Source organism: Amblyraja radiata, chromosome 2, assembly GCF_010909765.2.
Source record: "Amblyraja radiata isolate CabotCenter1 chromosome 2, sAmbRad1.1.pri, whole genome shotgun sequence".
In the NCBI taxonomy this organism is placed as follows: domain Eukaryota; kingdom Metazoa; phylum Chordata; class Chondrichthyes; order Rajiformes; family Rajidae; genus Amblyraja; species Amblyraja radiata.
Window position 1 is genome coordinate 18,944,036 of NC_045957.1, and position 23,005 is coordinate 18,967,040.

General features: G+C 44.7%; 1 long non-coding RNA gene across 1 annotated transcript; it reads right to left on the reverse strand.

Annotated features, from left to right (window-relative positions):
- Positions 1-999: 999 nt before the first annotated feature.
- LOC116984085 lies at positions 1,000-20,041 on the reverse strand. The gene is made up of 3 exons (XR_004414876.1): positions 20,032-20,041; positions 12,567-12,573; positions 1,000-1,107 (listed from the first exon to the last, which is right to left on the reverse strand). It is a non-coding gene; the product is annotated as an uncharacterized LOC116984085 (long non-coding RNA).
- Positions 20,042-23,005: the final 2,964 nt, after the last annotated feature.

The window sequence follows — 23,005 nt, forward strand, 5'->3', positions numbered from 1 at the left end:
ATCAACATGAATCTTATGAATCTGAAGAATCCCTTAGTCTCGAGTTGGTTCATGACCACTAATTGCACTTCCTGTAGGCTTGAGCTAGCTTTCCAAAAAAGAGTTATGTAGGATGCACCATAAAGCGAATGGGATGAAGCAAAACATTGCAAATTTCAACGGTGATTAACTAGTCGGACCACAAAAAACAACAGGAAAACGTCAGTACCTATAGAACAAACAAACTATAACTTCGATACATGTGACAATGATAAACCTAAATTTAAACCTAATTTTAAAATGATGTGTGTTTATGAATCTTTCTGTTTGTTGTATATTAATCCTCCACCAGTCTGATGTTGAAGAATCCATTTTAATACAATCTTGCCTCGGGACTCCACTTAAGATGGAAAGAAGACGTGAGAGCAATGTGGGTGAAGTATAAATCCACTCAAGCATCTGGCGCTAGCTAAATAAATGGTTGAGATATTTCTCTTAATGTGGAACAACATCCCTCCCCGAAACAGAAAATAATCACTGTGCCTATCATAACGTGCAGCAATTTTCTCTTAATGTGGAGGTTTCCTTGAAGGTTTTTCTTAATGTGGAGGTTTCCGTGAAGGTCGGAGAGAAGCAGCAGCCAGAAGCAGCGAGTATTGGCTGGAAATAGGCGAGTTACAGAGAAAGAAGATTTAAAAAGAGCGCCAAAGGCCCAGGTTCGAGTAATTTACAAATTAGCCCTAAAGTAGTTGATTAGGTAACAGATAAAGAAGTGCAGCTGTAGAGGAGAGGCCTTTGTTAGGAGCGGCCATGTTGAGGTGGTGCCTTGGTGAGTAAAGTGTGAGTCTTTGGCTCGACAGTCTTCGGCGAGGAGGCTGAGGCAAGGAGGCTACACTTGATCAAAATTTGTGATTTGTGATTTTTGCCCACTGAAGAAATGGCAGGCAAGTTGGTGCAGTGCGTTTCCTGCAGGATGTGGGAAGTCAGGGGCACCGCTGGTGCTTCTGGAAACTACACCTGCAGAAATTGTGTCCAGTTGCAGCTCCTGAATGAACATGTTGGGGAACTGGAGCAGCAGTTGGACGACCTCAGGGCCATCCGGGAAAATGTGAGTTTCCTGGACAAGCCCTTCAGTGAAGTTGTCATACCAAGGATACTGGAGGAGCGAAAGTGGGTGACTGTGAGAAAGAGGATTAAATGTGCAGTAGACCATGGTGGCTGTGCCAAATGAAAACAGGTATACCCTCTTAGGAGCTGTCAGGGCAGATGATGCTTCCAGTCTGAGCGGCAGACAGGTCGGTGACTCCAATCCTAGCGATGAGACTCGACCGGCGAGACTGACGACATGCAGAGCAGTAGTGGTGGGTGACCCCATTATCCGAGGTATGGACAAGAGATTCTGTGGCGGCAGGAGAGACTCGAGGATGGTCTGTTGCCAACCTGGTGCCAGGGTCCAAGATGTCTCGGACCAACTTCAGAACATCCATGAGAGGGAAGGTGAATAGTCGGAGGTAGTTGTGCATGTGGGCACAAACGACGTAGAGAAGAAGATTCTGCAACATGAGTTTAGAGAGTTAGGAAGAAGACTGAAAATCCGGACTTCTAGGGTGGTTATCTCTGGATTGCTTCCTGTACCTTGTGCTGGTGAGGACAGGAACAGGGAGATAGGGGATCTGAATGTGTGGCAGGGGGGCTGGTGCAGGGAGATGGGATTTGGATTTATAGACCACTGGGATCTCTTCTGGGGTAGGGGTGACCTGTACAAATGGGACGGGTTACACCTTAACTGGAGGGGAACCAACACTCTGGCAGGCAGGTGTGCTAGTGCTGCACGTGTGGGTTTAAACTAAATAGCGGGTGGGGGAGGGGTTTACAAAGAGTATAATTAATGAGTTAAACGGGAAGTGAGAGCAGGAAAAGTTGCAGAAGACTCATGGGAAGGAAAGTTCGAGAAGGGATATGAGAGTAAGGTCAGGGCCAATAGTGACCGGTGTGAGAGGGGAGATGAAGTGTTGTATATGAAAGCGCAAAGTTATAAGAAAGAAAGTGGATGAGCCTAAAACTCAGTTAGAAATTGGCAAGTATGATGTTGTGGGAATTACAGAGACATGGCTGCAAGAGGTCCAGGGCTAGGAACTAAATATTCAGCAGTATATGACCTATGGAAAAGACAGACAGGTGGGCAGAGAGGGTGGGGTAGCTCTCTTGGTAAGGAATGAAATTCAGTCCCTTGCGACGGGTGACATAGAATCAGAAGATGTAGAGTCAGTACGGATGGAACTGAAGAATTGTTAGGGTAAAAAGCCCCTAGTGGGAGTTATCTACAGGCCACCAAACAGTAGCCTGGATATAGGGTGCAAGTTGAATCAAGAGTTAAAATTGGCATGTAGCAAAGGTAATGCTACCGTGGTTATGGGAGATTTCAACATGCCATTAGACTGAGAAAATCAGGTTGGTACTGGACCCCAAGAAAGGGAGTTTGTGGAGCGCCTCCGAGATGGATTCTTGAAGCAGTATGTACTGGAGCCAACCAGGGAGAAGGCAATTGTGGATTTAGTGATATGTAATGAACCGGATTTGATAAGGGAACTCAAGGTAAAGGAGCCATTAGGAAGTAGTGACGATAATATGATCCGTTTTAATCTACAATTTGAGAGGGAGAAGGGTACAACGGAGGGTTCAGTATTACAGTTGAGCAAAGGGGACTATGGAGGCATGAGGGAGGAGCTGGCCAAAGTTGACTGAAAAGATACCCCAGCAGGGATGACAGTGGAACAACAATGGCAGGTATTTCTGGCGATAATACAGAAGGTGCAGGATCAGTTCATTCCAAAGAGAAAGAAAGATTCCAAGGGGAGTAAGAGGCGACCATGGCTGACAAGAGAAAATGGGGACAGTATAAAAATAAAGAGAAGTATAACATAGCAAAGATGTGCGGGAAGGCAGAGGATTGGGAAACTTTTAAAAACCAACATAAAGATAACTAATAAGGCAATACGGGGAGAAAAGATGAGGTACGAAGGTAAGCTAGACAAGAATATAAAGGAGGATAGTAAAAGCTTCTTTAGGTATGTGAAGATGAAAATATTAGTTAAGACAAATGTGGGTCCCTTGAAGAGAAACAGGTGAATGTATTATGGGGAACAAGGAAATGGCAGGTACGAGTTGAACAGGTCCATTGGATCTGTCTTCACTAAGGAAGACAAAAACAATCTCCCTGATGTACTAGTGGCCAGAGGACCTAGGGTGACGGAGGAACTGAAGGAAATTCACATTAGGCAGGAAATGCTGTTGGGTAGACTGATGGCACTGAAGGCTGATAAATGTCCAAGGCCTGATGGTCTGCATCCCAGGGTACTTAAGGAGGTGGCTCTAGAAATCATGGACGGATTATTTTCCAATGTTCTATAGATTCAGGATCAGTTCCTGTGGATTGGAGGGTACCTAATGTTATCCCACTTTTTAAGAAAGGAGAGAGAGAGAAAACGGAAATTACAGTTAGCCTGACATCGGTGGTGGGGAAGATGCTGGAGTCAATTATAAAAGATGAAATAGCGGCACATTTGAATAGCAGTAACAGGATCGGTCAGAGCCAGCATGGATTTACGAAGGGGAAATCATGCTTGACTAATCTTCCAGAATCTTTTGAAGATGTAACTAGGAAAATGTACAAGGGAGAGCCAGTGGATGTAGTATACCTGCACTTTGATAAGGTACCACATAGGAGATTAGTGGGCAAAATTAGGGCACATGGTATTGGGGTAGGGTGATGACATGGATAGAAAATTGGTTGGCAGACAGGAAACAAATAGTAGGAATTAACTGGTCCCTTTCAGAATGACAGGCAATGACTAGTGGGGTACTGCAAGGCTCGGTTCTGGGACCACAGCTATTTACAATATACATTAATGATTTAGATGAAGGGATTAAAAGTAACATTAGCAAATTTGCAGATGACACAAAGGTGGGTGGCAGTATGAATTGTGAGGAGGATTCTATGATGATGCAGGATGACTTGGACAGGTTGGGTGAGTGAGCAGATACATGGTAGATGCAGTTTAATGTTGATAAATATGAGGTGGCACTTTGGTGGCAAGAACAAAAAGCAGATTATTATCTGAATGGTGTCAAGTAGGAAAAGGGGAAGTACAACAAGATCTGGGTGTCCTTGTACATCAGTCAATGAAAGTAAGCATGCAGCTACAGCAGCCAATGAAGAAAGCTAATGGCGTGTTGGCCTTCATAACAAGAGGAGTTCAGTATAGGAGTAAAGAGGTCCTTCTGCAGTTGTATAGGGCCCTGGTGAGACCACACCTGGAGTATTGTGTGCAGTTTTGGTCTCCAAATTTGAGGAAGGGCATTCCTGTTATTGAGGGAGTGCAGCGTAGTTTCACGAGGTTAATTCCTGGGATGGCGGAATTGTTATATGTTGAAAGAATGGAGCGACTGGGCTTGCATACACTGGAATTTAGAAGGATGAGAGGAAATCTTATTGAAACATATAAGATTATTAAGGGATTGGACATGCTAGAAACAGGAAACATGTACCTGATGTTGGGGGTGTCCAAAACCAGGGGCCACAGTTTAAGAATAAGAGGTAGGCCATTTTGATGGGAGACGAGGAAAAAATGTTTCACCCAGAGTTGTGAATCTGTGCAATTCTCTGCCTCAGAAGGCAGTGGAGACTGTTTCTCTGGATGCTTTCAAGAGAGAGTGGAGAGAAGGAATATGGGGTACTGATAGTGGATGATTGGCCATGATTATAGTGAATGGTGGTACTGGCTCGAAGGGCCGAATGGCATACTCCTGCACCTAATGTCTATTGTCTATAAACTATTCAATATGTTCAAGATGCGAGTATGGTAACTTATGCCCTGTGTGTAAATTCACTGCTGCAATCTGATATTTCTTAATATCTCACTGTCCTTTAGGGTGATTTGGACTGGTTGGAGTTTGCACATGGTAGATCATAACCTGATAGAAAACCTATCGAGTGAGATGAGATGTTTAAGAAAGAACTGCAGATGCTGGAAAAATCGAAGATAAACAAAAATGCTGGAGAAACTCAGCGGGTGAGGCAGCATCTATGGAGTGAAGGAATAGGTGACGTTTCGGGTCGAGACCTTCTTCAGACTGATGTGGGGGTGGGGGGGGGGGGGCTGGGGGGGAGAAGAAAGGAAGAGGCAGAGACAGTGGGCTGTGGGAGAGCTGGGAAGAGGAGGGGAAGGAGGGAGAAAGGAAGGACAACCTGAAATTGGAGGTCAATGTTCATACCGCTGGGGTCTAAATTACCCAAGCGAAATATGAGGTGCTGCCCCTCCACTTTGTGGTGAGACTCACTCTGGCCATGGAGGAGGCCCAGGACAGAGAGGTCGGATATGGAATGGGAGGGGGAGTTGAAGTGCTGAGCCACCGGGAGATCGGGTTGGTTAATGCGAACTGTGCGGAGGTGTTCGGCAAAGCGATCGCCAAGCCTGTGCTTGGTCTCACTGATGTAGAGCAGTTGACACCTAGAGCAGCGGATGCAATAGATGAGGTTGGATGAGATGCAGGTGAACCTCTGCCTCACCTGGAAAGACTGCTTGGGCCCTTGGATGAAGTCGAGGGGGGAGGTAAAGCAACAAATGTAGCATTTCCTGCGGTTGCAAGGGAAAGTACCAGGGGAGGGGGTGGCAAGGGTGGGAAAGGACGAATTGACCAGAGAGTTACGGAGGGAGCGGTCTCTGCGGAAAGCCGAAAGGGGAGGAGATGGGAAGATGTGGCCAGTGGTGGGATCCCGTTAGAGGTGGCGAAAATCCGGAGGAATATCTGTTGTATGTGACGGCTGGTCGGATGGAAGGTGAGTACAAGGGGGACTCTGTCCTTGTTACGAGTGGGGGGATGGGGAGTGAGAGCGGAGCTACGGGATATAGAAGAGACCCTGGTGAGAGCCTCATCTATAGTCGAAGAGGGGAACCCCCGTTCCCTAAAGAATGAGGAAATCTCCGATGCCCTGGTTTGGAACACCTCATCCTGGGTGCAGGTGCGGTGTAGACGGAGGAATTGGGAGTAGGAGATAGAGTCCTTACAGGTAGCAGGGTGGGAAGAAGTGTAGTCCAGATAGCCATGGGAGTCAGTGGGTTTATAGTAGATGTCGGTCAGTAGTCTGTGACCTGCGATGGAGATAGTGAGGTCAAGAAACAGTAGGGAAATGTCAGAAATGTTCCAGGTGAATTTGAGTGCCGGATGGAAGTTAGTGGTGAAATGGATGAAGTCAGTGAGTTCTGCATGGGTGCAGGAGGTAGCACCAATGCAGTCATCAATGTAGCGGAGGTAGAGTTCGGGGATAGGGCCATGGTACGCCTCGAACAAGGATTGTTCGACGTACCCTACAAAGAGGCAGGCATAGCTGGGGCCCATGCGTGTGCCCATAGCTACGCCTTGGATTTGGAGGAAATGGGAGGACTCAAAGGAAAATTTGTTGAGGGTAAGGACCAACTCCACTCGGCGGAGGAGAGTATCGCTACATGGGGATTGGTTGGTTCTGCGGTCGAGGAAGAAATGGAGGGCTTTGAGACTTTCCTGGTGGGGGATGGAGGTGTAGAGTGACTGGACATCCATGGTGAAGATGAGGGAATGGGGGCCTGGAAAACGGAAGTCATGGAGGGGACGAAGAGCGTGTGAGGTGTCTTGAACATAGGTAGGGAGGGATTTGACCAGGGGGGATAAGATGGAGTTGAGGTATGTGGAAATAAGTTTGGTGGGACAAGAATGCGCAGAAACTAAGGGTCTGCCATTGTTTGTGGATTTTGTGGAGAAGGTAAAATCGGGCCGTGCAGGGCTGGGGAACGATGAGGTTGGAGGCTTGGGAGGGCAGGGTGCCAGAAGTGATGGTGTTTGAGATAATGGCCTGGTGCTTGTCTGTCCAAGGATAAATAGGAGGAGGTGTCTGAGAGTTGGCACGTGGCCTCGGACCGGTAGAGATCAGCACACCAGACTATCACGGCACCTCACTTGTCGGCAGGTTTGATCACCCAGTCGGGGTTGTTGCAGAGTGAGTGGGGGGCTGGGGGGTAAAGGTTAGAGTGAGAAAGGGGAGTGGAGAAGTTGAGGCGGTTGATGGCCTGCCGGCAGTTTAAATTAAAGAGGTCCAAAGCAGGTAGATGGCCATGAGGGGGAGTCCAAGAGGAGGGGATCCGTTGGAGACGGGAGAAGGGCTCATCACTAGGGGGTGAGGACTCCTTCCCATGAAATAACGCTTGGATGCGGAGGCGACGGAAGAAGAATGCCACATCGTGGCGGAAGCGGAACTCATTGAGATGGGGACGGAGGGGAACAAAGGTGAGACCACTGCTGAGGACAGACCGTTCAGTATCAGAGAGGGGGAGGTCAGGGGGGGATGGTGAACACACGGCAAGGATGGGGGTTGGGGCTGGAAGAAGGCAGGTGATGGATGGAGGTCGAGGCGATGTCTGGTAGGGGGGTGGTGGGTGGTCAGGGAGGAGGGGGGTATGAGGACCATAGTGTGGGTGGGAAGGAGCTGGGGTCACATGGTACAAGGGGGAGGAGGAAGACCCAATGGAACAACCACTGAGGTTCCCTGTGTTGGGGTGGGGGGGGCACTAGGATCCAGCACAGGGATGAACACTTATCCACGCACTCATTTATCATTATGATTTGCATGATCTTTTTCAGTGTTAACCACTCCAGCGCAGTTTGTCAAAAACCTTTCACGGGTTCTTAAATGTCATTTCAATAAAAGTAGAAGTGACTAAGAACAGGTGATCCTGAGGATTTTCCTCTACCAGTGCACAATAGCCATCTGAATTAGTTGTCCGATGCTTTCTTAGCCACTAGAGGGTACTATATCACAGCATACTGATTCCATTAGAACTAATGAAATAGCTTCTGCAACAACAATTACTTAGAACTAATTACTGAACTATTTGTGTCATAGTTATTCACTAAAGTAATAAACCACTGTCTTTAAAATAATTAGCTTTAACTTGCAAATACTGTAAAATAATTCTGATATTTTCTTAACTTGACCATTTTGAACTAAGTCTCCAATTATTTGCTACAAATTGCTTATATTTTCCCCCATTAATTTAAAACGCTATAAAGATGAGCCAGTCTGACAATGTAGCTGACAATCATCTGAAGCCAGTCAGCTCTTGAAATCCTTGAGCCTGTGTCGCTAGTGGCTTGAGCGGGCATAAACATGGCTAGTCACACAAAACACAGCACAGTGGGATAGCTGCTAGATCCGCTGCCTCACAGCACCAGACACCCAGGTTCATAAGATCATAAGTGCTAAGAGCAGAATCTAGTCTACTCAGCCATTCAATCATGGCTGATCTCTCCATTCTCCTGCCTTCTCCCTATAACCTCTGACGCCTGTACTAATCAAGAATCTATCTATCTCTGCCTTAAATACATCCACTGTCTTTGCCTCCACAGCCTTCTGGCAAACAATCCCACAGATTCACCACCCTCTGACTAAAGAAATTCCTTATCTCCTTCCTAAAAGAACATCCTTTGATTCTGAGGCTATGACCTCTCGTCCTCGATTCTCCCACTATCAGTCCTGAGTCCTGACCTTGGTCCTTAACACTATTGGTTCGATCCTGAGCTTGGCTGCTGTCAGTGTGGGGTTTGCATGTTCACCCTGTAACTACGAAGGTTTCTTCCGGGTGTTTGATTTTCTTTCCACCATCCCAAAGATGTGTGGATTTGTAGGTTAACTGACCTCTGCAAATTGCACCCAGTGTGTAGGGAGTGGGTGAATGAAATAGTGGGACAACAGAACGAGCATGAATGTGTGAAGTGGACTCAGTGGGCCAGTGGGATTTTATCCATCTTGCATCTTTCAATCAAAAAGCCAATTACTGCTTTGAATTGCCTCTTCTTGACTTGCGTCCAAACTCATCCATTGGAGCATGTTGACGACTGACAGCGTGGCTCTCAATATGTTGCCATTGGTACTGAGGGCTGTCTTTTAGAGCTGACTTTTTTGCGAACAAATAATTATTTTCTGTTTGTGTCACTGCCTCCTAAGATGACATCTTGTTTATGTTGCCATGGTCACTAAAAGCACAGTGGCATAAAGCATTGTCATAACAATACACAATGCAATTATTTTCAGGTTTGGAATACCGGAACAACGTGAAATGTCAAATCTAAAGTTCATATTTTACAACCCAGTTTTTAAGAATATAGGAGTTTCTGGTGGATGGATGGGGCTTGAGGGGGTAAACCTGTAATTGCCCGCAATCTATGGGAAAAGTAAAGTGAGTGGCATAGATGGAAAGGCTCAATTGTCCACACTATTCCCATCAAATGCCCACAAGACAGCACTGAATATGTTGAAACCCAGCAGTTGAATTATGACTAGACTACTATGAAAACTCCAGGGAGTTTTTTGCCAGCTGCTCCCACAACCTTCCCTTCAGCAGTAACAATTGTTCCTTTGGTCTTCAAGTACCACAGTGGCAGTAGGGGTCAGGGGATCAACCTCACAACATAATTTTTCGACCTACATGGTTGAATTATCTGAATTGTGCTGTAGCCAGCAAACGGGCAAGCAGAATACAACTGGCAAACTGCAGTGCTTGTGTCAGACTGTGCCCTGCAGGGCAGATGTAAAGAGCATGCAGGGTAATGTTGCGGGTGCATCTGACCCACCATTGAATCTGAATCTCAATGAGCTGAGCTACGGAGTCTGTATATTTCATATCTAACCCTCAGCTTTATCCTGGTGTGGCCACAATCATGTGAACTTCACTGAAAAGCTAAGTGAAAGTTACTGGTTTGTTTCCCTTTACATTTATTATTATTTTAAAGCCCCTGTCCCACTTTCACAACCTGATTTGCGACCTCTGCCGAGATTGCCCTTGACTCATACTCGCAGCATAGTCGCCACGAGGTCATAGGAGGCCTTTGTAACTCTTCCTCATGCTCATGAGTGGTCTCCACGTACTCGTGGCCTCAAGTAGGTCGCGGCGTTTTTTTCAGCCTTAAAAAAAATGTCCACGAGTAAAAAAAAGGTAGGCATGGAAAAAATTGATACTATTTACTCGTAGGTAGGTCGTAGTAGGTCGTGATGGTAGTCGTAGGTATTCGTAGATAGTCGTAGGTATTCGTAGATAGTCGTAGGTAGTTTCATCTGGCCAGTATAGTGGTGCAGCTAATAGATCTGCAGTGACCAGGGTTCAATCGTGACCTCTGGTGTTCTCCTACATTTTAAAGATGTAAAGGTAGATTGATTGGCCACTGTAAGTAAATCCTGTTAGAATATAGCAGTAGTTAGTGGGAATATGAGGACAATAAGAAGATTGACACAAAATGCTGGAGTAACTCAGTGGGACAGGCAGCATCTCTGGAGAGAAGGGATTGGTGACCTTTCGGGACTAGACCCTTCTTCAGTCTTTTATTTTATTGTGTACTAGATTAAGTGGGACCCGTTGGGTCCCAGGTTCACACGGGAGGACTGGTCCCCCAACGCAATATTCCACCTCCCCACCAATTCCAATATTGGTGGCCAGTGGGGGAGAGGGGTTCTGTAGCACTAGCATGGGTGTTGTGGGTCAAGTCAAGTCAAGCACAGTGAGTGCAGGGCCAACAATCCATTTCACTCTATTTCATGCCAAGTCAATTCATTTCAAGTCAAGTCAAGCACAGGGCAGGTGGGGCCAGCCAACAATACAATCCATTTACTTTCATTTCAGATGAGGTCAAGCTAAGCAAAGGCAAAGCAAAAGCACAGGGCAGGCGGGGCCAACCAACAATACAATCCATTTGCTTTCATTTCAGGTGAGGTCAAGCAAAGCAAAGGCAAAGCAAAAGCAAACGCACAGGGCAGGCAGGGCCAGCCAACAATACAATCCATTTGATTTCATTTCAGGTGAGCTCAAGCAAAGCAAAGACAAAGCAAAAGCACAGGGCAGGCCAAACAATTCATTTCATTTCATTAAGGGCTAACAAACCTTTTATTGCAAGCACATTAAGGGTTAACAAATTATCATTCATTGCAAGCACATTGCTGGCTAACAAATCATTTATTGCAAGCACATTAAGGGTTAACAAATCATCATTCATTGCAAACACATTGCCGGCTAACAAATCATTTATTGCAAGCACATTAAGGGTTAACAAATCATCAATTATTGCAAGCACATAAAGGGTTAACCACATAAAGCACATAACCACATAAAGCACATAACCACATAAAGCACATAACCACATAAACCACATAAAGCACATAATGGGTAGACTCACAGCAGAATCACAGTTGTGGCCTCTCCCTCGCGATCTTCCAGAGTGACTGACTCACGTCCAGGCATCCGGGGTTTTATAGTCCTGCCCCCCAACCCCCCAGAAGAGGCGTTACCTTCATCATGGTGATTGATAGGCGAGAGGACCAATCAGCTGATCTCAAGATTTTTTAAACATTCATAACTTTTTTATTTTTCATCGATCAGAAAAATCCTCGGGGCTGCCTCAGCGGAGGACTGTGAGTGTAAGATGGCCAAAAATCATTGTGATATATGGTAGAGTTTTTTTTCTAAAATCAATATACAGCACAGACAGGAAGTGGTCAGGATGAGACTTTTAGTTATATAGATAGTAAATCTTCAGACTGAACAAAAATCTCAACTCAAAACAGTCTGAAGAAGGGTCTCGACACGAAACATGAGTCTGAAGAAGGGTCTCGACCTGAAAGAATTGTTTTAAGTATCTGGAAGAAGACATTGAGTGAATTAGTTTGAATCTACGATCACCAAAGGAAGAAAGGAAGAAGAGTAAACTTGCAGCATTGCTAGGAACAGAAAAGAAAACTTCACTTTGCTCTAATGTGCAATAGCTGAATTAATGTAAATTTCAAATTTATTGAGTGGAATTGGGAATGAATCACAGCACGGCAAATGGGCCACATAATAAGTTGCCAATCAGTTGGCCTATTTGAGACCACGACTGAATAGAGTTGTACAGCGAGGAAAAAAGCCCTTCGGCCCAACTTGGATCTTTATTTGGATTCAATGCGCTCTAACCTTCCACAGCAGTCTATCATGTGGATCCTTGTCAAATGCCTTGTTGTAATCCATAAATACAACGTCAACAGCTCTGCCCTCATCAACATTTTGGTCACATCTTCACGTACTAAACCATGCTGACTAGTCATAATCAGCTCTTGTCCATCTAAATGCATGTATATGTTATCCCCCAGAATAATCTCTAATAACTTTTTGTCCACAGATGCTCACTGGCCTGTAGATTCCAGCCTTTTCCCTGCAGCCCTTCTTGAATAGAGGCACAACACTTGCCACCCTCCAGTCTTCCGGCACCTCACCTGTACTTAATGATGACTCGTAAATCTTAGTCAGTGGACCTGCAATTTCCTCTCTAGCTTCCCACAGTGTCCTCGGATATATCTAATCAGGGACGGAAAACTTGTCTACCTTCACAGGCATCAGGACCTTCAAAACCTCTTCAACTGTAATACTGACTGTTTATATATATAAGTAGACTGAATGTTTATATATAGTGACTGCCCAGCCTATTAAGTGATGAGTGGACAATTACCTGTAAAAGATGAGTTTGTATGGGACCTAAATTCTGCCTTTATTTTTCCAAAAGCAAATTAGAAGCAAGTTTTTTTTAAAGTTAGGATTTCTGGATTTCGATCTCTGTAGTTTTACCATTGTGTTCCTGACTCAGCTCACCTCTTGATCATGCCTTTTGACAGCTTATCAAGAACAATCTTGGCCAGCTACCCTCTTCCTATTCTCCGTTACTTGACATTATCCAAAACATTGCGCTGACCATTTTGGCATTGTCCGCATCCTGTTAATGAATTGTAAAATTCTTCATGTTTGCTAATCCTTCAGGGTGCTATCCCTCATTATCTACATTGTCTCTTCCAAGATGGCAATCATTGCCACTCCATGTCCACTGTTGCTTGCCATATATATTAATGATTTAGATGGGAATGTAGGTTTCATGAGTAGTAAGTTTGCAGATAACATCAAAATTTGTGGTATAGTGGACAGTGAAGAAGGTTGGGTGAGTGGTGACAGGATATTGATCAACAGGAGCAGCAGCTAAAGAAATGGCCGATGTAATATAACATACTAGACTAAGTGGGACCCGTTGGGTCCCAGCATCACACAGGAGGGCTGGTCATCCAACGCAATATTCCACCTCTCCACCAATTGTAATATTGGTGGCCAGTTGGGGGGGGGGCATTCTGGAGCACTAGTATGGGTGTTGTGGGCTGAAGGGACTGGTTTCCAGAGGGCTAGTATGCAAATTGTGCGCCAAATGGATTGTTGGGCTGGCGTCCCTCCTCCATCTTGCAGAGACTGAGCCACACCCACATTTCCGGGTTTTATAACCCCCCCCCCCCCCCCCCACCGGAAAAGGTGTGGCTTTCATGGAGTGATTGACAGGAGAGAAATTCTCAACATTTTTAAAAAAACTAATAACACTTTTATTTTTCATTGATGGGAAGAATTCTCTGCACCTGCTCAGCGGAGGGGGGCTGAGTAAGATGGCCACAAATCACAGCCGTAAGTGGTAGCATTTTATCTAAAATCAATATACAGTGCAAACAGGAAGTAAGTGCATTTACAGTAGTGCCTTTTAACTTCAAGCCAAAGCATCCAAGCCACCATTTGCAGTAAGTAGTGCATTTCAACTTTATGCCACCATTTGCAGTAAGTGGTGCCTTTCAACTTCAAGCCAATGCACCCAAGCCATCATTTGCAGTAAGTAATGCCTTTTAACTTCAAGCCATTGCATCCAAGCCACCATTTGCAGTAAGTAGTGTCTTTCAACTTCAAACCACACCCAAGCCACACCCAAGCCACCATTAGCAGTAAGAGGTGCCTTTCAACTTCAAGTCAAAGCTCCAAAGCCACCATTTGCAGTAAGTAGTGCCTTTCAACTTCAAGCCAAAGCAACCAAGCCACCATTTGCAGTAATAGTGCTTTTCAACTTCATGCTACCATTAGCAGTAAATAGTGCCTTTCAACTTCAAGCCAATGCACCCAAGCCACCATTTGCAGTAAGTAGTGCCTTTTCTACTTCAAGCCAAAGCAACCAAGCCACCATTTGCAGTAAGTAGTGCCTTTCAACTTCAAGCCAATGCTCCCAAACCACCATTTGCAGTAAGTAGTGCCTTTCAACTTCAAACCAAAGCTCCCAAGCCACCACTTGCAGTAAGTAGTGCCTATTGCTACTTGCAGTAAGTAGTGGATAAATGTGAGGTTATCCATTTTGGTGGCAAAAACAGGAAAGCAGACTATTATCTAAATGGTGGCCGATTAGGAAAAGGGGAGATGCAGCGAGACCTGGGTGTCATGGTACACCAGTCATTGAAAGTAGGCATGCATGTGCAGCAGGCAGTGAAGAAAGCGAATGGTATGTTAGCTTTCATAGCAAAAGGATTTGAGTATAGGAGCAGGGAGGTTCTACTGCAGTTGTACAGGGTCTTGGTGAGACCACACCTGGAGTATTGCGTACAGTTTTGATCTCCAAATCTGAGGAAGGACATTATTGCCATAGAGGGAGTGCAGAGAAGGTTCACCAGACTGATTCTTGGGATGTCAGGACTGTCTTATGAAGAAATACTGGATAGACTTAGTTTATACTCTCTAGAATTTAGGAGATTGAGAGGGGATCTTATAGAAACTTACAAAATTCTTAAGGGGTTGGACAGGCTAAATGCAGAAAGATTGTTCCCGATGTTGGGGAAGTCCAGGACAAGGGGTCACAGCTTAAGGATAAGGGGGAAATCCTTTAAAACCGAGATGAGAAAAACTTTTTTCACACAGAGAGTGGTGAATCTCTGGAACTCTCTGCCACAGAGGGTAGTTGAGGCCAGTTCATTGGCTATATTTAAGAGGGAGTTAGATGTGGCACTTGTGGCTAAAGGGATCAGAGGGTATGGAGAGAAGGCAGGTACGGGATACTGAGTTGGATGATCAGCCATGATCATATTGAATGGCGGTGTGCAGGCTCGAAGGGCCGAATGGCCTACTCCTGCACCTAATTTCTATGTTTCAACTTCATGCCACCATTTGCAGTGCCTTTCAACTTAATGCCAAAGCACCCAAGCTACAATTTGCAGTAAGTAGTGCCTTTCAACTTCATGCCACCATTTGCAGTAAGTGGTGTCTTTCAACTTCAAGCCACACCCAAGCCACCATTTGCAGTAAGTAGTGCCTTTCAACTTCAAGCCAAAGCAACCAAGCCACCATTTGCAGTAAGTAGTGTCTTTCAACTTCAAGCCAAAGCTCCCAAGCCACCATTTGCAGTAAGTAGTGCCTTTCAACTTCAAGCCAAAGCAACCAAGCCACCATTTGCAGTAAGTAGTGTCTTTCAACTTCAAGCCAAAGCTCCCAAGCCACCATTTGCAGTAAGTAGTGCCTTTCAACTTCATGCCACCATTTGCAGTAAGTAGTGCTTTTCAATTTCAAGACACACCCAAGCCAAGCCAACCGGGGGTGGCTTTCTGGAGCGCTAGTGTGAACCATTTTAGAACCAATAGTCATTTTTTTTTGCAAGCTTTAGAACCAATAGACATTTTTTGCAAGCTTTAGAACCAATAGTCATTTTTTTTGCAAGCTTTAGAACCAAGTCATTTTTTTGCAAGCTTTAGAACCAATAGACATTTTTTTGCAAACATTTTAGAACCAATAGACATTTTTTTGCAAGCTTTGACTTTGACTCTGACATCGGGGAGGGAGAGTGCAGTGGAGAGATAAGTTTTTTTGGCCTTCCATCACAGCAATGTGATGGATGTTTATGTAAATTATGTTGTGTCTTGGGTCTATTTGTTTGTAATGTATGGCTGCAGAAACGACATTTCGTTTGGACCTCAAGGGGTCCAAATGACAATAAATTGAATTGTATTGTATATTGTATTGTATTTAGAACCAATAAACACTTTTTGCGAGCTTTAGAACCAAGTCATTTTTTTGCAAGCTTTAGAACCAATAGACCTTTTCAAAGGTCAAAAGGTCAAAAGGTCAAAAGATCAAAAACTTTATTTGCCATTTGTGCTTACACACATAGGAACTCTTGTGCGGTTATTCAGAGAGTCAAGTCGTCAAATTAAAAAAATTTAAAAAAATTAAAAAGACACAGAAGACACATAATCTATAAAAACATATACTACTCTAGAAATAAAAAAAGAAAATGCCTAAAACCCTATATAAACGGGAAAGTGAGAGCATTGTAACTTGCACAAACCCTATATCAGGACATCAGTTCATTTTGTTTTGGCCAAGAGTCTCACTGTTGCAGGGAAGAAGCTCTTAAAAAAGCGTGTTCTGTTTGTGGCGATACTGTCTGCTCGTCTGTGCCTGAGGTTGTATGTGCAGTTTTTGTGTTTGAGCAGGGAGTGAGCTGGATGTAGTGTGTCTCTGATGATTCTCTCTGCTCTTTTTTGACAGCGCTGTGTGTAGATTGTGTCCATGGAGGGGAGTTCCGTTTAGATAATCCTCTCTGCAGTCTTTATGACTCTTTGCAGAACCTTCCTCTCTGTCTGTGTGGTGTTTCCATACCACACCGTGATGCCTGTGGTGAGGATGCTCTCTATCAGTCCTTTGTAGACCTGGGTGAGAGGGCGACAGTGCAGACCAGCTTTTCTGAGCAGCCTGATGAAGTACAGTCTCTGCTGGGCTTTTTTCACTGTGGCTGTAGTGTTCAAAGTCCAGTTCAGTTCTGATGTTACTTGTAATCCCAGGTATCTGTAACTGTCAGCCCTCTCCACCACAGTCCCCTTGATGATTTGGGGCTGCAGGGGGGGTGGATTTTTTCTGAAGTCCATTATTATTTCTCTTGTCTTGTCTGTGTTGAAGCTTAGGTCGTTCACCTCACCATAGGCAAGAATGTCATTCACCAGACTCCTGTAGCCCGACTCGTCCCCCCCCTTGATGAGGCCCAGGATGGTGGTATCATCCGCATACTTAATAATGATGGTATTTTCCTGGGTGGAGACACAGTCATGTGTGTACAGGGTGAAAAGTTTGGGACTGAGACAGCAGCCTTGTGGTGATCCTGTGCTGACGGTGAGCTCTGCAGACACCCTCCTTCCCATCCTCACCACCTGTGGTCTTTCAGTCAGGAAATCCAAGATCCAGTTGCAGGTGGGAGTCGGGACGCCGAGGTCTGTCAGCTTCTCAGTCAGCCTGCCCGGGCGAATGGTGTTAAAAGCCGAGCTGTAATCCAGGAACAGCGTTCTGACGTATGTTCCTCTGCTGTCCAGGTGTTGCAGGATGTGGTGTAAAGCAATGGCCACTGCGTCGTCCACTGAGCGGTTGGGGCGGTAGGCGAACTGGAGGGGGTCGATCGTGCCCGGGACCATGTGATTGATATGTGTGAGAACCAGTTTTTCTAGACACTTCATGGCAACTGGCGTGAGTGCCACTGGCCTGAAGTCATTCAGGGTGGATGGGTTTGGTTTTTTTGGTACTGGTACAATGGTGGAAAATTTAAAAATACATTTTTTGCAAGCTTTAGAACCACAGACATATTTTTGCAAGCTTAGAACCAATAGAGACATATTTCTGCCAGCTTTAGAACCAATAGACATATTTTTGCAAGCTTTAGAACCAATAGACATATTTTTGCAAGCTTTAGAACCAATAGACACATTCTGCAAGCATTTTTTAACCACTAAGGGCACTTACATGTGAGTAGACATGTGTTCAGTGTTATTCACAGCTCAAAGAAACGTGACCCTCTGCCTTCCTCCATCTTGAAGAGACTGTGTGGCACACCACTTCCTGGTTTTATAGTCCCTCCCCCCCTGCCGCCAGCGGGGGCAGCAGAGAGAATGGGGAATTTTGTAAAAACATTAATATATCTGTCATTTTTAATCGACGGGAAAAATCCTCAGCACACATGTGGCGGACGGGGGGCTCTGAGCAAGGTGGCCAAAAATGACGGCCGTAGGTGGCAGCGTTCTCTCGGAAATCGCAGCACAGATGGCCAAAACGGTCAAGAACAGACTTTTAGTAATATAGATAGATAGATTATTACATATAATATAACAAAGTGATGCATTATTGTAGGTCAAATTAGGGAAGCACATAAACTGTGAATAGGACCCTGTGAGTGTTGTTGAATGGACAGATCAAGGGTACAAGTACATGGTTTCATGAAAGTGAGGCCCAATTAAACAGGGTGGTGAAGAAGGCATATGGTGTGCTTGTCTTTGTTGGCCATGGTGTAAAGTACAAACGTTGCGATGTCAAGTTATATTTGTGCAAAACTTTAGTTAGACTGCACTTGAATATTATCTGTAGTCTGGTCACTGATTCCAGGGAGGATTTGATTAAACTAGAGAAGATGCAGAAATAAAAACATAACGAAGTTGCCTGGTCTGGAAAGCTTCAGTTTAGTTTGGTTTAGTTTTGTTTAGAGATACAGCATTGAAATAGGCCCTACGGCCCACTGAATCCATGTCGACTAACAATCACCAGTACACAAGCTCTATTCCACACACTAGGGTCAATTTACTAAAACCAGTTAACCTACAAACCTTAGAATGGGGGAGGAAAGCAGAGCACCTGGAGTGAATCCGCACAGTCACAGGGAGAACATACAAACTGCGTACAGACAGCACCCATAGTCAGGAACGAAACCAGTCTCTGGCACTGTAAGGCAGCAGTTCTATCGCTGCCCACTGTGCCACTCCTGAGAGATTCGATAGGCTGACACTGTTTTTCATGGAGACTGAGAGGTTTATACATTATAGAGGATTATAAAACAATGAAGTCACTGATAGGGTAGATAGTCACAATCTTTTGCCCAATCTGCGAAATCTGAAACGGAATCAGCAAGTCATGTCAAATCAAGTCAAGTTTATTGAATTTATGAGATAACGGTACAATGAAAATCTTGCCTTCAGCAACATCATAGGCACATAGATATGGAAAATGCACAAAAGTATAAATTATATATAAATTACACATATATCCTACTGATTGATTCAAGAACCTGATAGTTGCAGGAAAGTAACTGAGTATCCTGGATATTAGATGGCTCATGTAGAAGCTTTAGATAGTAGGGAGGACTGTGTCCATGATGGACCAGAAGGTAGACAAAAATGCTGGAGAAACTCAGCGGGTGAGGCAGCATCTATTGAACAAAGGAATAGGTGGAGTTTCGAAACGTCACCTATTCCTTTGCTCCATAGATGCTGCCTCACCCGCTGAGTTTCTCCAGTATTTTTGTCTACCTTCGATTTTTCCAGCATCTGCAGTTCTTTCGTAAACACCATGATTTCATAGCAAAAGGATTTGAGTATAGGAGCAGGGAGGTTCTACTGCAGTTGTACAGGGTCTTGGTGAGACCACACCTGGAGTATTGCGTACAGTTTTGGTCTCCTAATCTGAGGAAAGACATTCTTGCCATAGAGGGAGTACAGAAAAGATTCACCAGACTGATTCCTGGGATGTCAGGACTTTCATATGAAGAAAGACTGGATAGACTCGGCTTGTACTCTCTAGAATTTAGAAGATTGAGGGGGGATCTCATGGAAACTTACAAAATTCTTAAGGGGTTGGACAGGCTAGATGCAGGAAGATTGTTCCCGATGTTGGGGAAGTCCAGAACAAGGGGTCACAGTTTAAGGATAAGGGGGAAATCTTTTAGGACCGAGATGAGAAAAACATTTTTCACACAGAGAGTGGTGAATCTCTGGAATTCTCTGCCACAGAAGGTAGTTGAGGCCAGTTCATTGGCTATATATAAGGAGTTAGATGTGGCCCTTGTGGCTAAATGGATCAGGTGGTATGGAGAGAAGGCAGGTACAGGATACTGAGTTGGATGATCAGCCATGATCATATTGAATGGCGGTGAAGGCTCGAAGGGCCGAATGGCCTACTCCTGCACCAGCCTCTTGCATTCCTGTGCATTGTAATACGAAGCCATGATGCAATCAGTCAAGATATTTTCAACACTGATCTGTAGAAGTTTGTTTGAATATTCGGCGACATTCGGTTTACAATTCTAAGAAAATAGACACATTGGCACGACTTTGTTGTGATTACATCCATGTACTGAGCCCAGGGCAGCTTTATGAGATGTTAACACCCACACATTTACATCAATGTAAACTAGCAGTTGGTCTTCCAGCATTCTCGTTCTTAAATCAACAGTTAGTTCTTTGGTTTTGTTAATGTTGAGCGAGTGGTTGTTGCTGAGGCTCCAATCCACCCAGTGTTCTGTCTCTCTCCTGTTTGCTGGCTCATCAGCACCCATGATTTGGCCAACAACAGTGGGTGCTGTCAGTGAATTTCTAGATAACTTGGAGCTCTGCATAGCCACACAGTTGTTGATGTAAAAAGAGTAAAGCAAAGTTCTAAGCATGCAGCCTTGAGCTCCACCTGTGTTGATGGTCAGTGAGGATAAAATGTTTACGACAAGAGCATAGGTTTTGAGTGAGAGGGGAAAGATTTAAAGAGGATCTGACGGGCAGGTTTTTCACACAGAAGATTGTGGTTATATCGAAGTGGCAGAAGCAGGTACAAATAAAACATTTAAAATAACATTTGGACAGGTACATGAATGGGAAAGGTTTAGAGGGATAATTTTCATAGGCATCTTTATTGGCATGCACAAGTTGGGCTGAATGGTCTGTTTCCATGCTGTATACCTCTATGAATCTATGAGTCAGCCACTTGACCATCTCTAAATCTAATCATTTAATTTTTATGCTAGCAAACTTTCAGTTGCCAAGGACCTAAGGTCAAGAATTCCATACCAAACCTTTTTGCCCTCTTTCACATATCTTTTTGCCCTCTTTCACTGTATCTTGATCAAGTTTAGCCGTTTTAATGGAGTATTAAACACTAAACAAATCTCTAGCTACAAATACAATTTAAAAATAACTTGCTACTCTACCTACTAAATACAAATGTATGTTTGGAGTTTGACTCTCTGCAAAATGCTTTAAAAAGTTACTTCAAAGATTAGATTTTATCATAACTTATTTTTAACACTAAATTAGCAAATAAACTCTAAGGGAATAACAAGGTCAAACTACCTTTTTCAAGAAACTAACAGTGAAACAGCAAAAGCCATTTTGTAGTTTGGGGTATATTCGAAGCTTTTGGAGAATGTCTGTATTCACAATATATTCACAGCTATCTCCATTTGGCAGCAAAACTGGATCTATTTTCAGATTTTCAAACCGATTAGAAACTCTAACTGGATTTCTTCTTCAGGTGCATTAAAGATAAAATTATCCACTAAAATTCTTAACAAACGGCACCTAACGAGGTAGAGTGAAGACAGAACAGTCGCAACAAATCCCTTCTCCCTCTTTTAATCCAATGCCTGTGCAAAGAATTTACTAATTTTTACCAGTTTAGCAATATTGGATGAATTATGATATGAGATGTAATGAGAAGAAAAACACTGTGCTGAATGATGACCAATGATCCACATAACATAGACACAAAATGCTGGAGTAACTCAGCGGAACAGGCAGCAATTCTGGAAAGAAGGAATGGGTTCCTTCTCTCCAGATGGGCTGCCTGTCCCACTGAGTTACACCAGCATTTTGTGTCTATCTTTGGTTTAAACCAAGTCAAGTCAAGTCAAGTTTATTTGTCACATACACATACGAAATGTGCAGAGAAATGAAAAGTGGCAATGCTCGCGGACTTTGTGCAAAAAGACAAACAAACAAACAAACAAACAACCAAACAAACTACAAACAGAATGGAACAGAACCACATATTATTTTACATATTAAATATTGTGGGCGGAAGGAAAAAGGGGAAAAAACAGCACTTTTAAAAAAAGCAGTAGAGTGGTACAGTAAAAGTTAGTCCCTGGTGAGATGGGAGTTTACAGTCCTAATGGCCTCTGGGAAGAAACTCCTTCTCAACCTCTCCGTTCTCACAGCATGGCAACGGAGGCGTTTGCCTGACCGTAGCAGCTGGACAAGTCCGTTGCAGGGGTGGAAGGGGTCTCCCATGATTTTATTGGCTCTGGAGTTGCACCTCCTGATGTATAGTTCCTGCAGGGGGGCGAGTGAAGTTCCCAAAGTGCGTTCGGCCGAACGCACTACTCTCTGCAGAGCCTTCTTGTCCTGGGCAGAGCAGTTCCCAAACCTGATTGTAATGTTCCCGGACAAGATGCTTTCCACAGCCGCAGAGTAGAAACACTGGAGGATCCTCGGAGACACTCTGAATTTCCTCAATTGCCTGAGGTGGTAAAGGCGCTGCCTTGCCTTACTCACGAGTGCTGCGGCGTGTGATGTCCATGTCATATCCTCAGAGATGTGGACTCCCAGGTGTTTAAAACAGCTCACCCTATCCACAGTATCCCCATTTATCCTCGATGGTGTGTACGTCCTCGGATGATATGCCCTCCTAAAGTCCATGATCAGCTCCTTAGTTTTTTTGATGTTCAAGAGGAGGCTGTTGTCCCGACACCAGAGTGCCAGATCAGCCACCTCCTCCCGGTAGGCCTTCTCATCGTTATCGGAGATCAGGCCCACCACCACAGTGTCATCAGCAAACTTGATTATTGAGTTGGAGCTGAACCTGGCCACACAGTCATGTGTGTACAGTGAGTACAATAGGGGGCTGAGGACGCAACCCTGGGGTGATCCTGTGCTCAGGGTGAGGGACTTCGATGTATTCCCTCCCATCTTGACTACCTGGGGCCTGGTGGTGAGAAAGTCCAGGGCCCAGGCACACAGGGGGGTGTTGAGCCCTAATTCCAGTAGCTTCTCGGCCAGTCTGGTGGGGACTATCGTGTTGAAGGCTGAACTGAAGTCTATGAACAGCATCCTCACATAGCCCCCCTTCTGGCTGTCAAGATGAGAGGGAGCGGTGTGCAAAACCTGGTAGACCGCATCGTCTGTGGATCTGTTCGGACGGTATGCGAACAGTAACGGGTCCATGTTGCGAGGGAGGAAGGTGCAGATGTGTTTCTTCACCAGCCTCAAAGCATTTCATGACTACCGAGGTAAGGGCCACCGGACTGTAGTCATTCAGACAGGCTGGGGAGGCATTTTTTG